A 13899-nucleotide genomic window follows, 5' to 3' on the forward strand; every position below is an offset into this window, starting at 1 on the left:
GTATGACCAAAACACAAATAAATCACAAGCACATGCCTAAAAGAACACAAGCCTCATATGCACAGATTAGGTCTATTTAAACTCTAATTAAACCAGTCATAATTTAGCACTTCCCATCTGCAGATGCATACAGCTTCACAAAGAAAATATCACCATCTCCCATGGAGCTAAGGCATGAAGCTGTGAAGTGACTTGTACTTCACCCCACAACAGTGCCAGGACCAGAACTTAGCAGCATTACATTTTGCTGCATATAAAGGTTATCTATGTGTAGCAGGGCATGGTGGGGGAATGGATAAGGTTTCTAGCTATTGATCCAGTGGCGTGAGTTTGACCCTCACTCTAAAGGCATGCTAAAGGCCACCCCATCAACCCATCTGTTAATGGATTCCCAATCATTCAAGCTCAAGCAGCACTAGTGTCCGGATATGATGCGGACAACATCACTCCCTTGGTGTGCTGCCGACTACAAAAGGTGCTGTATGTTAACCACACTAGTAGATGGACCATCTAGTCTCAGAAAAACTTCTGAGTATGACAAACAGTTATAAACTATACTGAATTTTTATTCTATGAGGGATGGCAGGGGGTCTGTCACACAGGTTTCTCTTTCATCGCCATCATTTGTGGTCATACTGTAGGATTTGAAATTCTACCAAAAAATGTGGATCCCGTACCCAGACCTTCATGAGATGTTACTTGGATAATGCCATCTCATTCCTCGCAGCAATCTGAGTGAAGGTCTCTGAGCGCCATTCATCCCAGCCAGTCACTTCCCCAGAAATTATTCTTTTGTACCCTCCTTAAACACACGTACATTGGATTCAACCACAAATGATTGAAATGATTTAATATTTTTTTGATAGATATAGTATATAAAATATGGTGCATTTCTCAATGAAACGCACCCTTTGAATGTAACATATTATCATATCAATGCCTTCAATAATATTCTCTAGTTTCCAGTTTAAACACCAGTTTTTCAGTACATAATTCACATAAAAAATGGATATACTTCATATGAAACTTCATATATTGGGAGAATAATTTAGTGTAGTTGCAGAGTTCTTTCCTCCAAGTATTAGCACCTTCTATTGTAAGTACCACCTATAATATAATCTGCATTATCCTCCCGTTAAATCACAGTTCTCCAGATGGTCAGCATATGTAACCCTTTGGGAAGAATACAAAATATTTCCTTTGAATACCTGTACCTTTTTATTTTGACTTTTCACATGTTTAACCTGCTCCTGCTGCTCTGGCCCAGAGACAGTGGTGGTGGCGGCAATTACGCCTTCCCTGCTTGCTCCACTAGGACAGACAGCGTAGCCAGCCAGAAGCAAGTAGGGGGAGCAGAGGGGCCTGGCAGGGATCTGGGGTGCTGTGGGGAGGATGTGGAAAAGGGGCAGTGGGCCAGCAGCGAGGGCAAGTAGGGTGTTTACACTAGGGTGTAACCTAGAGTGGTTGCGTACAAGTGTAACATGCGCTGGGTAATACAAATCACAGATAATCCTGCCCTGTACTGATATAATTTTAACCTGCATAATAAGTGCTTAAGACTAGTTTCAGTTATTAATGTGCAGACAAATCCAGGAGTTAAGAGCTCCAGGAGCTGCCCAAAATTATTGTGCAACAAGACCCTTACCTTATCAATCATAAGGAAGCCAACACTGGTCATCTACAGACATCTGATTTCCATTCACGGTCACAAAATTGGAGTGGGGGGGGGAATATCATGCGTCAAATTAATCTGAACACCAAATTAATGCAAGAAAAACACAATCTGCTCATGACTATTCTATAAGGTAAAGAGGCTAAATTCATCTAGGAAAATATTCATTGCGAATTATTCGCTCAGCTTCAATTGTCAATTACTGAACCTTCATAAAATGCTGCGTGGTTAACAGAAAATCAAGTATATGCAAAGCAAAACAGCATCAAAAGTCAAAGAAATCTCTAAGGGAGGCAAACTTCAATGCCAGAGCAGAGTAAACACATAGAATTATTTACAATATAACATTATCATTTGCAATAATATTTTATTCATTATTTAATCACATACTGAGTCTTTCTTAAGTGCTTGTGGTAAATTACTTTGCCATTTTGCTCCATCTTTCACCTGCCATGTACATATGTAAACGCTATGGTTTATTTAACATTCATTGTATACATTGAGCAAGCTACTGTCTCTTTTCATGAGCATAGATCTCACTATTCCCCGCCCCTTGTGCTAATAGCAGGTATACAGATTTCAAGACTGCAAGATATTCTTAGATGAAATGGCCTAGTATACAACTCCACATCACTTTGATCTTCCAAAAGTAGGCTGGCATGTCTCGCCTCCAGAGTCTTCACTCCTACCAAGCACAAAGAAATACACTCAGACACAGTTCAAATCAGGACTGGTGCATTTTGTGGCCTGTTGGACCTGGATTTTACAAAACCAGTAACTGCCCAGTTACTTTGTTCCAGGCCAAACTGAACTTTTTATAACGTATCCCAGCAAGTGTGGGAGAACAGCATTGCTACTGAATTAGATATTAGCACAAATAATACCCATGATGGAATGCAATAGAAAAAAATGCAATACAATAAAAATATCCTTCTGCTTGCAGATGCTTGCCATTCATTTCAATTTGTTGCAGAATTTAATATTGACAAGCTGGAAGGCCAGCTAAATTAAATGCACAGAAGCCCAGAGAGGACAACACTTTTCTCCCAGGGCACAGAATGACACAACTAGGACTGAAAAATTTAATCCAGGGCTGGGCAATGATAGGGATTTTTACTGATGCTCTTGCATGGATATTCACACATTAATGGTTTGCAATATTCATTCAAGTATGCAGCACAATCTCAAGTAACTTATGAATTATGCCTAAATTATTAAAGTGATGTGTATCAACTTAGTGTCATCAATAATGTGCCCAGGTTTTTGTTGTTGCTGCTGTTGTTGGATGCCCCACCAGAGATTCAGCCACACAAACCAGCAAATTTTACCAAGATGAGCATAGTCTTAGGAACTATTCCAATGTGGTAAAAGAGAATGAATGGTGACATCAATTTTCCTGATGAATCAATCATCTTGATTGGCTTGTGCGTTAAAAAAAAAAAAAAAAAAAAATAGTGGGCTAGATCATCAGTCAGCATAAATCAGAGCATAAATCAATTAAGTCAATGGAGCTGAGGATTAGGCCCAGTATGAGTGAGATTCCCTCAATAGCTGCAGGAGGTCAACAAATTTAATGAAGGATGCAATCTAATTAATTAATGGTTCATCAAAGCACTTTACCATATAAAGTCTTATAGATATACCACATATTCTTCATATTAACACTCAGACATTAAATGAACACGAAGGATGCATAAAACCTCACAGCAAACAGAATCAGACTGTGCCACTGTAACATGCTACCCCATGTCCTATGCGACTCAACTAGTTATAGCTAACATGGGAGAGGGGGAAGAAGAGGAGGAAAATCACTGGTAAAAGCTGATCCAGGTTTATATAATTATGATTACTGCCAGCTCTCCCAGGTGGAGTATTTTTTTGCCACTGGTTCCTAACTCTTTCTGCTGACAGCATACTCTGTTGAACGTCCCCCCGGAGCAATTATATGCACTGTCTCCTTCCCTCTCTTCTTTATTGTCTCATCTAATAAATTTTTTGTAAATATTAATTGCCTTGCAAAGAACTGAGTATTTTCAGATGGCGGGTGGTTGCTGGAAGTGAACATTTTGCACCGGAAGAATGAACAAATCTTACTAAACGAATACAAGTCTACAGGCTACATTCAAACAGCCCCACTGTGCACATTATGGGGAATGTCATATTCAGTTTGACTTAATATCCCAAACTCAGCTGATCAGGTGATACTACTTTGGCATGCAGCATAATGAAAACAATATTAGCTTCACTTACTGTAGGTGATTTCTTCATAAATGATTCACGTTCCTCTAATAACTTGTTTCCCACCTTCCTCATCTAGGGTGTACGCTGAGCTGACTGAACTTAACACAGCTTCTGACACTGACAAATGCCTATTTTTGATCACTTCAGGTTTTATGAACCTCTCACACACACATCAAAATCAAACACAAAGTAAGGAAAGCATTAATTAAAGTATATCAAACACAGGCTTGACAAGGCTATAATTTAAATAAAGAGATGCCTGAAGAATTGTGATTCAATATTTTAGTTCCTTACCCACTTTTATATCGTTATTCCAGACCTGAAAAAATGCAGGCTTTCTTTTTTTCTCCTTCATCCGTTTTATTTTATCTCTCAACTCTGGCTGGCAAGACTGCTACGGCATCATCTGTGAAAAGAAATGACACATAAATTGCTCAGAGAGTTGAAAGAGAAGAAATGCTTGCAAACAAGTTACCTATTTGCTACCCTGTCCCCTAACTCAAGAGGCAGAAAACAGCAGCTGGTCTTTGAGCCTTAGAGCACTGCAGAAGCTAAAGTTTCTACTTAAGCTCAGGCTTCCTGAATGTCAGCACTACATCCTACACCTGAAGTTCCCTGTTCTGGTCTTCAAAGATCATTCCACATTGCAGAAATCTGAAAAAACACCCATGTAGCAGGTCTCTAAAAGGTTAGTACAGGCAGGAATCTGTGTCAATAGCAAACAAGATTGAGGTTGAGAAGCAAACAGTTCATTTTGGATACGCATTAGGGCCATGCAAAATGGCACTGTTCTGTTCTGACTTCACTTCTGAGGTCTAGATGGAACAGTGTTTTGTATCGAATATAATTTCAAGTCAAAATAGTGAGGCTGTTTTGACCCTGTTTCAACCGTTTTGCTGGACTATGGGGCTGGGTAAAGGATAGCACCGGGGGTGGGAAAGCAGCCCAGCTGGGCTGCCTCTCCATCCCCCATGCTAGATCATGTGGGAGCAAGGAAGCAGCCCAGCTGGGCTGACTTCTCACCTCCCCTGCCAGATCTTGCACCAGGGATGGGAAGTCAGCTCAGCCATGCTGACTTTCCATCCCCAGAGCTGCGGTCAAAATGTTTCGACTAGCCTCGTTTTGTTTTGAGGCTATTTTGATGGCCTTTGTTTCATTTCAGTTTTGCTGTTTTGACCTCAAAATGTGTCGAAACAGTGTCAAAACCAAAATCGAAATTTCTCACAGTCCTAATAAGTATCCAAGAGTATGATGTTTGTATAAATATCTTGGGCCAGAAGCCTTAAGCCATCACCTCTCATGGAACACCTGGCACTTCCCATTCATAGCCAGGCCAAAAGTCCAGGTAGACATGAAAAATAAAACGGGTAAATATAAACATACCTCTCACACCTAAGACAAACTTCCTAGCCAGGTTCTATTTGATCTTTTGGAGGGGGGAAGGAAGTGGCAAGGGGTGAAAAGAAGAGCAAAACCACTCACATGTTATGATACAAAATATGGCAAAGACACTACAATAGATTGATTTCCTTTAATCTAAAGTGATGTCCCTACCAGTAGCAAATCACATGTGGATCTTGTGGGCAGGAACTGAGAGACTCGTGCAGTTACATCAGAGGTAGTTGCTTTATTAGTTGTAGTCCAAAGATGACCCAACGAGTAACACCGTGTCTGCATGTAGTAAGACCTGCAGTATTAATTCTTTATGTGCCTTCTGGCACATCTCTCATCCTTTAATGTCAAAAATGCTTATTAGAATATTGAAAAGCCCAATGAGGCCTGACATTTGATGCCTGCAGAGGTGAGAGAAACAACCTGAAAGTCAAAGTCTGGTAAGAGGATTATGCTGGCTCTCCTTTAATACAGCACAGTGGTGCTCAACTTCTAGTTTACAGGACAAATCAGGCCCTTAGGTCCATGCCATCCATCCTGCGGGGCTCCCAACAGGTCAGGAAATTTGCCATTGGGGAAACATTGACAGCATTCATTGACATACCTGCCAGAGCCACAGGAATTAATGCTGCCATCAGTCCTACACTGCCACATTTCTCTACCCATGGGGAGCCCTGCAGGCCAGATGCCATGGCCCCATGCATCAGATCTTGCCAGAGTCCAGGATTGCTCCACAACTGGATCCAGTGTGTGGGGATCCAGGCTAGTGCACTGGATCACACCCATGGACTGACCCTACGTGCTAACCCCACGCTGGATCCAGCCTGCAAACTAACCCTGCCCACAGGAGATGGCCCATGGACCAGCTCTGCCTCCCTTGTCTGGCACATGAGGCTGGAAGTTTGAGCACCACGGGTAGAGTGCAATTCTGTGCCTCCAAGACACTAGGTTTATCTTCTTTCTCTCTTTTGGCTTCTTACTAATTTAATTAATTATTCTACTCTTTGACTGATCCCTTGGCCCTTCTCTTTTGTGTTTTCTTTCACCATTTAAAAAGTCTTGATCAAAGTAACCACTTAGATCATCTTCTGCATTCGAGAAAGTTTCTGAATGTGCGATACCGATACACCATGTAAAGCCTTGGCACTGTGTGAAGTCAGTTTATTCTACCTGAGCTCCGCAACAACAGTCAACGACACTCCATTGAAGAGAACTAAAATCTCTCTCAGGAGCTTCCCAATTTGTTTGCAGCAAACGTGCTAACTTTCTTATCATCTTCTGTAAGTTTCCTACTCCGAGACCTTTAGATCTCTTGCATTTTTGATGCACCAGCTACTGATCGCTCATCAATAAGATGTTCCCTGCTTGAGCACAGTAGCTTTGGAGTAGTATTTCACTCTCAGCACCATCATTAACACACCCTGGCAGAACCTTATTTATTTCCACTTGGGACATCTTCCTCCCTCCCTCGCCATTGCAAGCTTTCCCGTGATCTGTCATCAGTGGTTCTGTACATGTATCTGTGGTGCCTATTTCACTAAGGAAAATCAGCTGTCTCTGGTTTTCACCACATTCTGTGCTGCCAAAAATCAGGCAGCGACAGTCCTGTAACCCTGTCTAATGTGTAAATCTCATTCTCCTGTTCTTTGCTGTAAAATCACCCCACTTTTGCTTTGAAGTTCTGTATAATGCTGCACACTTTTTAAAGCACACATTCATGACATTCAGCTCAGTCTCAATTCATTTTGAAAAGTATGCACGGAGTGTCTTCTACACACAACTTGCAGCTCTTTGCCACCTGACCTAAGGGTCCTTGCTCAGTCATTCTGGCTTTCAGCATTAATCCTCAAAGTTTCTTCCCAATAAAGTTGTCTAAGCTGGAATATGCATATGTATGCTACTCTACATACCAGTTATTCAGATGTCCATGTTGTTTGCTTTGTATCCCATAATGTACGGGAGGCAATTTGTCATTGCGTCACGTACACTATGGGATTCATTGCTGACAGGTTCTGATACAACTTGAAAGCACTCCCAATAACTGATACCTTTCACCCCCTCCCCCCCGATTTATCACCAAAATTAAACTTCTTGGAAGAAATTCAGACACCATTTCTCTATTGCTCTAGAAAAATAGCTCTTACTTATTGAACAAGTAGGGCAGCTATAAAATTCAGATCTGGGTTTGGAGTTCAAAACGCACCAGCCAGTTGAAGAGTGTTAAGATAAGGGTGGCGGCTGACAACTCTACAGTCAAGCAATAAACCTTTTTTTTTTTTGTCTTGAGACTACTCGGTCTCTTTCCTTACCTGCTGCACGAACACTGCAATGACAATGAGATGCATAGGCGTGCTGCTGAGGGAAGAGCCCGCATCTCCTCATCCAGATCAAACAACACAAAAAGGGGATTACAATCATCTAGAAATGTGTTGGCTAGTATTAGAGGGCTTCTTTACACATGCTCCAGGGGTTAGGAGGGGGACGCTTTAATTACACTGGTTCCCAGACCTGCTCTAATTAAAGCATCTGCAGTGCCTTGTGTATTCAGTGTCCAGCACTTCAAAATGGCAGTAGGGGCACTTTAACGAAAGATCATTTGATGAGCTTTAATTAAAATCAACCCCACTGCCATTTTGAAGCACAGAGACACTGAATACACATGACAGACTCCGGGAGCGTGCCAATTAGCGCCTTCCAGCAGACTTGATTGAGTCTGCTCCGACCCACTGCAATTATTACAGCACTTTGAAGCAGCGTCCCCGCACACCTACAGGCACCCCAGCGATATGAGAGTCTAAAGCAGCTGGATGAGGGGTGATTTTATGAACAAGGCCCCATGCAAATTATATTAAAACACATTTTTTTATTTCAGTTTAATCTAACAAGTTGTCCGCTATTCTTTAAACAGGAACATTACTATGGAAACTGCTTCTTCTTATTTTCAAAGTAAACTTTGTATTAAACCAGGTGCTTTCCTGGGAACCAGTCCTCCATATTCAGGCCTTTAATGGCACTGCTTGCATAAGCCTACTCACACTTGTAAGCACTCATAGGTCAGGGCCTTGGTTTGGAATGATTTAGCAAAAAGGATGTTTTACATTTTACACTTGTTGCTATGGCAGCTACAAAAACTGCTGCTTATAGAAATTTGCCGAATTGCTCTCCACCCATAACATACTCTAGAACAAGGTAAAGAATCAACAGTTATAGGACTATTAACGTGTCAATTAGTGGTACTTCTTTAATTTCAGAAAACACTGAAAAAATGGATGAAAAGCAGCATTTAAAAGTCCCTTCAGTCTCAGCTGTATTAATACTGAATGATGTGCAGTCTATAAAGATCTTATAGAACAAAGACTTGAAACAGCCCTTGTAAATAATTTAAATGATTCATATAATTAGTTTAGAATGTAATGTATTTATTATCTTTTTTAATGATTTCAGACATGGCCGCATACTATAAAGGTCTTGGAAATGTAATGCCTACTTGCAGATGAGCTATACACCAACTATGTTAGCAATGAAAGGAATGAAAATACTCACATACATACTCACATCGTCTCTCATAGACTATGGGATTCATCACTGACAGGCGAGTAAGTGATATTTTTCAAAAGATACTTTTCCAACTCACTTTACTGTATAGGTTTTCCATCATTTGCAAGAACAGATTGCTCCAGTTAATGGTGCAAAGTCCCCTCTGTGGTCCAATTCCTGGCATCAGACACAAGCACCTATTCCCATACACCCACGCAGTCTCATTGACTGCTCTTTCTGAGTCACACAACCATTTTTCATAGGCACTCTCAAATGTTAGGACAGCCCTCAGTAGAGTTACTGACATTTAGAACATTACTATGGGCTCCTATTAAAAACGAACGCATTTACAGTCATTAAAATCACTGGGGACGGTGCGACTAAATGAATCTTTGCCTGGGCATGCCGCTCCCAATGTTTTTGTCTGTTTCCATTCTTTTGTTCTAGTGATTCAATTAAAAAGACAGCATTAAACTGGCCCCTTTGGTTAGACCAGGAGGCCATCTAGTCCAGGATCTTGCCAGCCAGCTCGGCTTGACTGACTCGGCTAGAAAAAGGGGCCAAGTAATGCTCGGAGAGTTTAGCACTGGCTGGGCACAAAAGGGGAGCGTTCCTTCCAGCCGTCTTGCAGCTGAGAAGCACAGAGTGAAAGGTTGCCAGGTGGCTGTTCTGGAGAACAGCTTTGTTTTGTGTTACTTCCTGAAATTTTTGTTCGATTTAACCAAGTTATATATTAGCCCTTCCTCAGCTAAGGAGACAGGCTGGCAACTTAGAGCACTTATGAAATAATTTGCCTGCAGAGAAGTTGCTTCTTATCAACAACTGGTGAGAAGGTTGGGTTATGCCTGAATCCCAGGTTTTGAAAGTCTAAAAACAATACATTAGTAAGTCTGCTATTAACATTTTTACACCTGCTTTTAATTCAACCTTGATGAAAACAATATATCATTACATGCCAGCAGTTCCAGAAGGAAGTCCCTCTACTAAGAACGTCATTGGTCAAAAGGGCATTCAATTGTGACTTTAGTAATGTGTACGATATTGGGTCAGAGACTGTTTTGGATCCAATACTCTGCTCGTGGAGATGGCAAAAATAGGCACGAAAGCAGAAATGAACCCACAATGTTTGAAACGGCAACCTTTCTGGCAGGGCCAGGTCTGCCCCCAGCTGAAGCCAATGAAGACAGTGCTACACTTATAGCAATGTTACCATGTAGTCACATTAAAATCATAGGGTTTGGGGCAGCGTTCCCTCTAATCTGTGCGGCGTGCTCACGCCACGCTGCCAGGCGGGCCTGCGTGGCTGCGCAGCTTAGAGGGAACGCTGGTCTGGGGTAGGAGTCACATAGTACACAAATGTAAACTGTACATAATCTGCGGAAGACAAAAACCTCTACCGCACCCAGACTTTGGAAACTACCATTGCTGGTCGTAAGCTGCCAAACCAAAGAGTCTGGAGGTTGAGGACTGTTTAGAGATAGAAACTTAAACTCCTGAGCTTGAATCAATCCTGTACCCTGTTGTGATGGCGTGGATTGGCTAGCCCCTGGCAAGGAAGGGGGTTAAAGAGTTGCTGAGCTGAGTTGCCCCCGCACCCCATGCTTGCAGTGAAGGCCTGGCCTCCAGGAGTTGTATAGAGGAGGGGAGTCAGGCTCAGAGAGAGGAAAACTTTGAGGGCTGACCAAGCCTGGCTCCTGGTCAGATGCCTCCAAGATGTAAAACTACCCCGATTCCCTGGTCAGTGCAGTTGTCTGGGTAGATTATTGCCCAGGGACCAGGAGCTGCCTCGGTGCCCTGTTACACGTGTATAAATAGCAGCAAAGCAACAGTAGACTGCACAGTGGTAGAGATCGATGGATGCCGTCAGTTCAGTAAATATATGCTGTGACACGTTCAAAAATGCCTTGGCCAAAAACCGTTCCAATATTTTGCTTCTCTCTCACACAAATTGGCAGCTCTTGCACGTGGGCCGAGATGTCCTTCTAGAGCTCTAGCCGGAGCCAGGCATAGATGAGCAAACACCTTGTGCAAGCTTCCCCCTCGGTGATCAAAGCTGCAGCAGAAAGGCATAAAGAGAAAGGTTTCTACGCCCTGCTTGGTTTTGGGCTACTTCCTGAAGTTTTTGTCTGAGGTACCCAAATCCTTGGAGAGTGGGGTGAAAGACCGGCCTGACATTAGTCCTTCAGCTGACGAGAGAGGCCAGCAACTTAGAGCACTTAGGAGATCATTTGCTTGCAGAGAAATTGCTTCTTGTCTCTTACCCGATAAGAAGGCTGGGTTGTGCCCAGTAACCCTCCCTCACATCTCTGCCACCTCCCCGCAGCTCTGACCTTGGTACCCTGATACCTTGCACCTCTCCAGCACAGAGCCTGCCAGTCAGAGATTCCTCGACTGGAGGGTCAGAAGGGACCTACTAGATCATCGAGTCCGACCCCCTGCCCTGGGCAGGAATGAGTGATGGGGTCAGATGCCTCCAGCCAGGTGTCTGTCCCATCTCCTGTTAAAGACCTCCAAGGAAAGGGACAGCACCATCTCCCTTGGAAGCATATTCCATATTTTGGCAACCCTCGCTGTAAAGATTTTTTTCCTGATGTCCAATCTGAATTTGCTCTCCTTCAGTCTGTGGCCATTGTGTCTAGTTACCCCTATGGGCACCCTGGTAAACATCATATTCCTGATTTCCTGCTGTTCCCCCTGATGAGTTTGTAGATGGCCACAGGATCACCTCTCAGCCTTCTCTTGAAGAGGCTGAAGAGATTCAGGTCCCTCAATTGGTCCTCGTAGGGTTTTTCCTGCAGGCCTTTAACCAGATGGGTGGCTCCCCTCTGAACCCTTTCCAGGTTATCTACATCCCCCTTGAAGTGCGGCGCCCAGAACTGGACGCAGTACTCCAGCTGCGGCCTGACCAGCGCGGCATAGAGCGGGAGGATCACCTCCTTGGACCTGCTGCACCTACTTATGCAAGGAAGAGCGCAGTTAGCTTTATTACTTCATCCCATTGGCAACTCATGTTCATTTTGGAGTTGTAGTCAACTCCGAGATCCCTTTCCGCAGCTGTGCTACCTCCCGGGCTGTAGGAGTGCCGATGATTCTTCCTCCCCAAGTGCAACGCGTGGCAATTATCTTTGTTAAACTGCATCTATTCGGTTTCGCCCACTTCCCCAGCCCGTCCAAATCTGCCTGCTTCGTTCCCTGCTGTCTAGTTTGTGTACCTCCCCCCATAGTTTGGTGTTGTCTGCAAACTTGGACAGGGTGCTTTCTACTCCCTCATCCAAGTCACTAATGAAGATATTAAACAGTACCGTTCCCAGGACAGAGCCCTGGGGGACTCCACTGCCCACATTTCTCCAGGTAGAACCCGGCCCCTCTCTGGATGCATCCCATAAGCCAATTTTCCACCCACCAGACTGGGTAATAAATCTACATTGCAACGGTTTAGTTTATTTATAAGAATTGGGTGCAACACTGTGTCGAAGGCCTTTTTAAAATTGAAGTAAATAACATCAACTTCTATTCCTTCAGCCAAGCATTTTGTGACCGGATCGTAAAAAGAAACCAGGTCAGTCAGGCAGGATCTGCCTGCTATGAACCCATGCTGGTTGTCCCTTAGCATTATTTTACCTGCTGATCCCCCCACAGAAGTGATCCTTAACTATTTTCTCAAAGGTCTTGCCAAACATAGAGGTGAGGCTAACCAGCCTATAGTTCCTCCTTCCTCCCCTTCTTGAAAACAGGCACCACATTGGCCCTTTCCCAATTCTCAGGGACTTGTCCCGAGCATCGCGAGTGCTCAAACAGTCACTCCAGTGGTTCTGCTATGGCTCCAGCTAATTCCCTAAGTCCCCTAGGATGAAGATCATCAGGGACTGTTGACTTAAATACATCCAGCCCCTCCAAGTGCTCCTTTACTATGGAAGCACTAACAGTTGGTGGGTTGGTATCTGTCTTGTGCTTACCTAAAGTCCCATTAGGATGCATGTTTGTATCCGTGTCCAGATACAAAGAAATCATGATAGACTCTGCCAAGATGTGTAGCTGGTTTATACTGTAGACATATACCCACTAGAGTTTAGTTCAGGACCACCAAGCCCAGTTTACTTGTGACCCTAAGCTAGTTTTAAACCCATATGTATTTTCACCGGTGAAAGATGACTGCATTAGCCTACAGCATCAGAAAGCCATCACAAGGTGCAAAGTCAGCAACCTCCCTTGGATATACTGCATAACTGGAAGCCTGCACAATGTACCCAGGTACAAGTAAATTATGCAAAGGTTGGGATAAAAATCCTGAGAGGGAAATTTTTTGAATCATCTGTTAGCAATAAATAGTCTCTACTGGAAGCTCTCCAGAGAGCTGCAACAATGCAGGGTGTTGCAAAGGCAGGGGGAAGCAATTCAACCTCCATTCAGGTGCGAATGTGGCACAACACTGTTCAGAGATAATGATGTGTCAGTATGGCAATGGCGCCAAGGTGGTCAGTAAATGATGGGGTCAGTCCCACGCGCAATCCCAGGTCCTTCGTCCCTGGAGGTGGAAATAGTTTAACACCACTTTGAAGAAAAATAATATTTTTGCACATACAAAGTTCTTCCCTCCCTAGAGACTTCACCCAGAATGGACTAGATTTTGCCTGTGCTGCTTCACACATAATACATACAAACTTCCCTCAGAGCCCTGCACAATCAGAAAATACAGTTTGGTCCTGTACATACAGTGGAACCCGATAAAAAGTAGACTTGGGCATAACAACTATATTTTCTGTTTGAGAAATAATAGGATTAAAGGACCGGTGTGTTCATTGTTTGTCATGTGCAAGCTGTAAGCTAGGTCAGAGCATACTCTGATTAAAATAAAAGCGACTGGTGAAAAAATATTCTCTATGAAATGGATGAGTTTGACAAATCAATCATTTTACTGTCACCGAATGGCAGCCAACTGTGACATGGAACTTACCAGAGAAAAAAGAACAAAACTACTTGTTTGTATGACATTAAAGACCTCATTTTAAAGACTCAGATACAGTTCTGTGAGAATCGTCTGACTCAGGTTTTGAAAA

At 43.1% G+C, this 13899-nt stretch overlaps 1 long non-coding RNA gene across 2 annotated transcripts in view; it reads right to left on the reverse strand.

The window, feature by feature from the left end:
- Positions 1–1125: 1125 nt before the first annotated feature.
- Positions 1126–13899, reverse strand: part of LOC149863513 (uncharacterized) — a 42222-nt gene continuing 29448 nt past the window's right edge. For both annotated transcript variants that reach the window (XR_016442661.1, XR_016442660.1), the window contains exons 2-3: positions 4208–4319; positions 1126–2357 (exon numbers count right to left, since the gene is read on the reverse strand). This is a non-coding gene — a long non-coding RNA (uncharacterized LOC149863513). The remainder of the gene's footprint in view (positions 2358–4207; positions 4320–13899) is intronic.

The sequence above is a fragment of the Crocodylus siamensis genome, chromosome 5 (assembly GCF_052110815.1).
Source record: "Crocodylus siamensis isolate JL-2025a chromosome 5, ASM5211081v1, whole genome shotgun sequence".
Taxonomy (NCBI): Eukaryota; Metazoa; Chordata; order Crocodylia; family Crocodylidae; genus Crocodylus; species Crocodylus siamensis.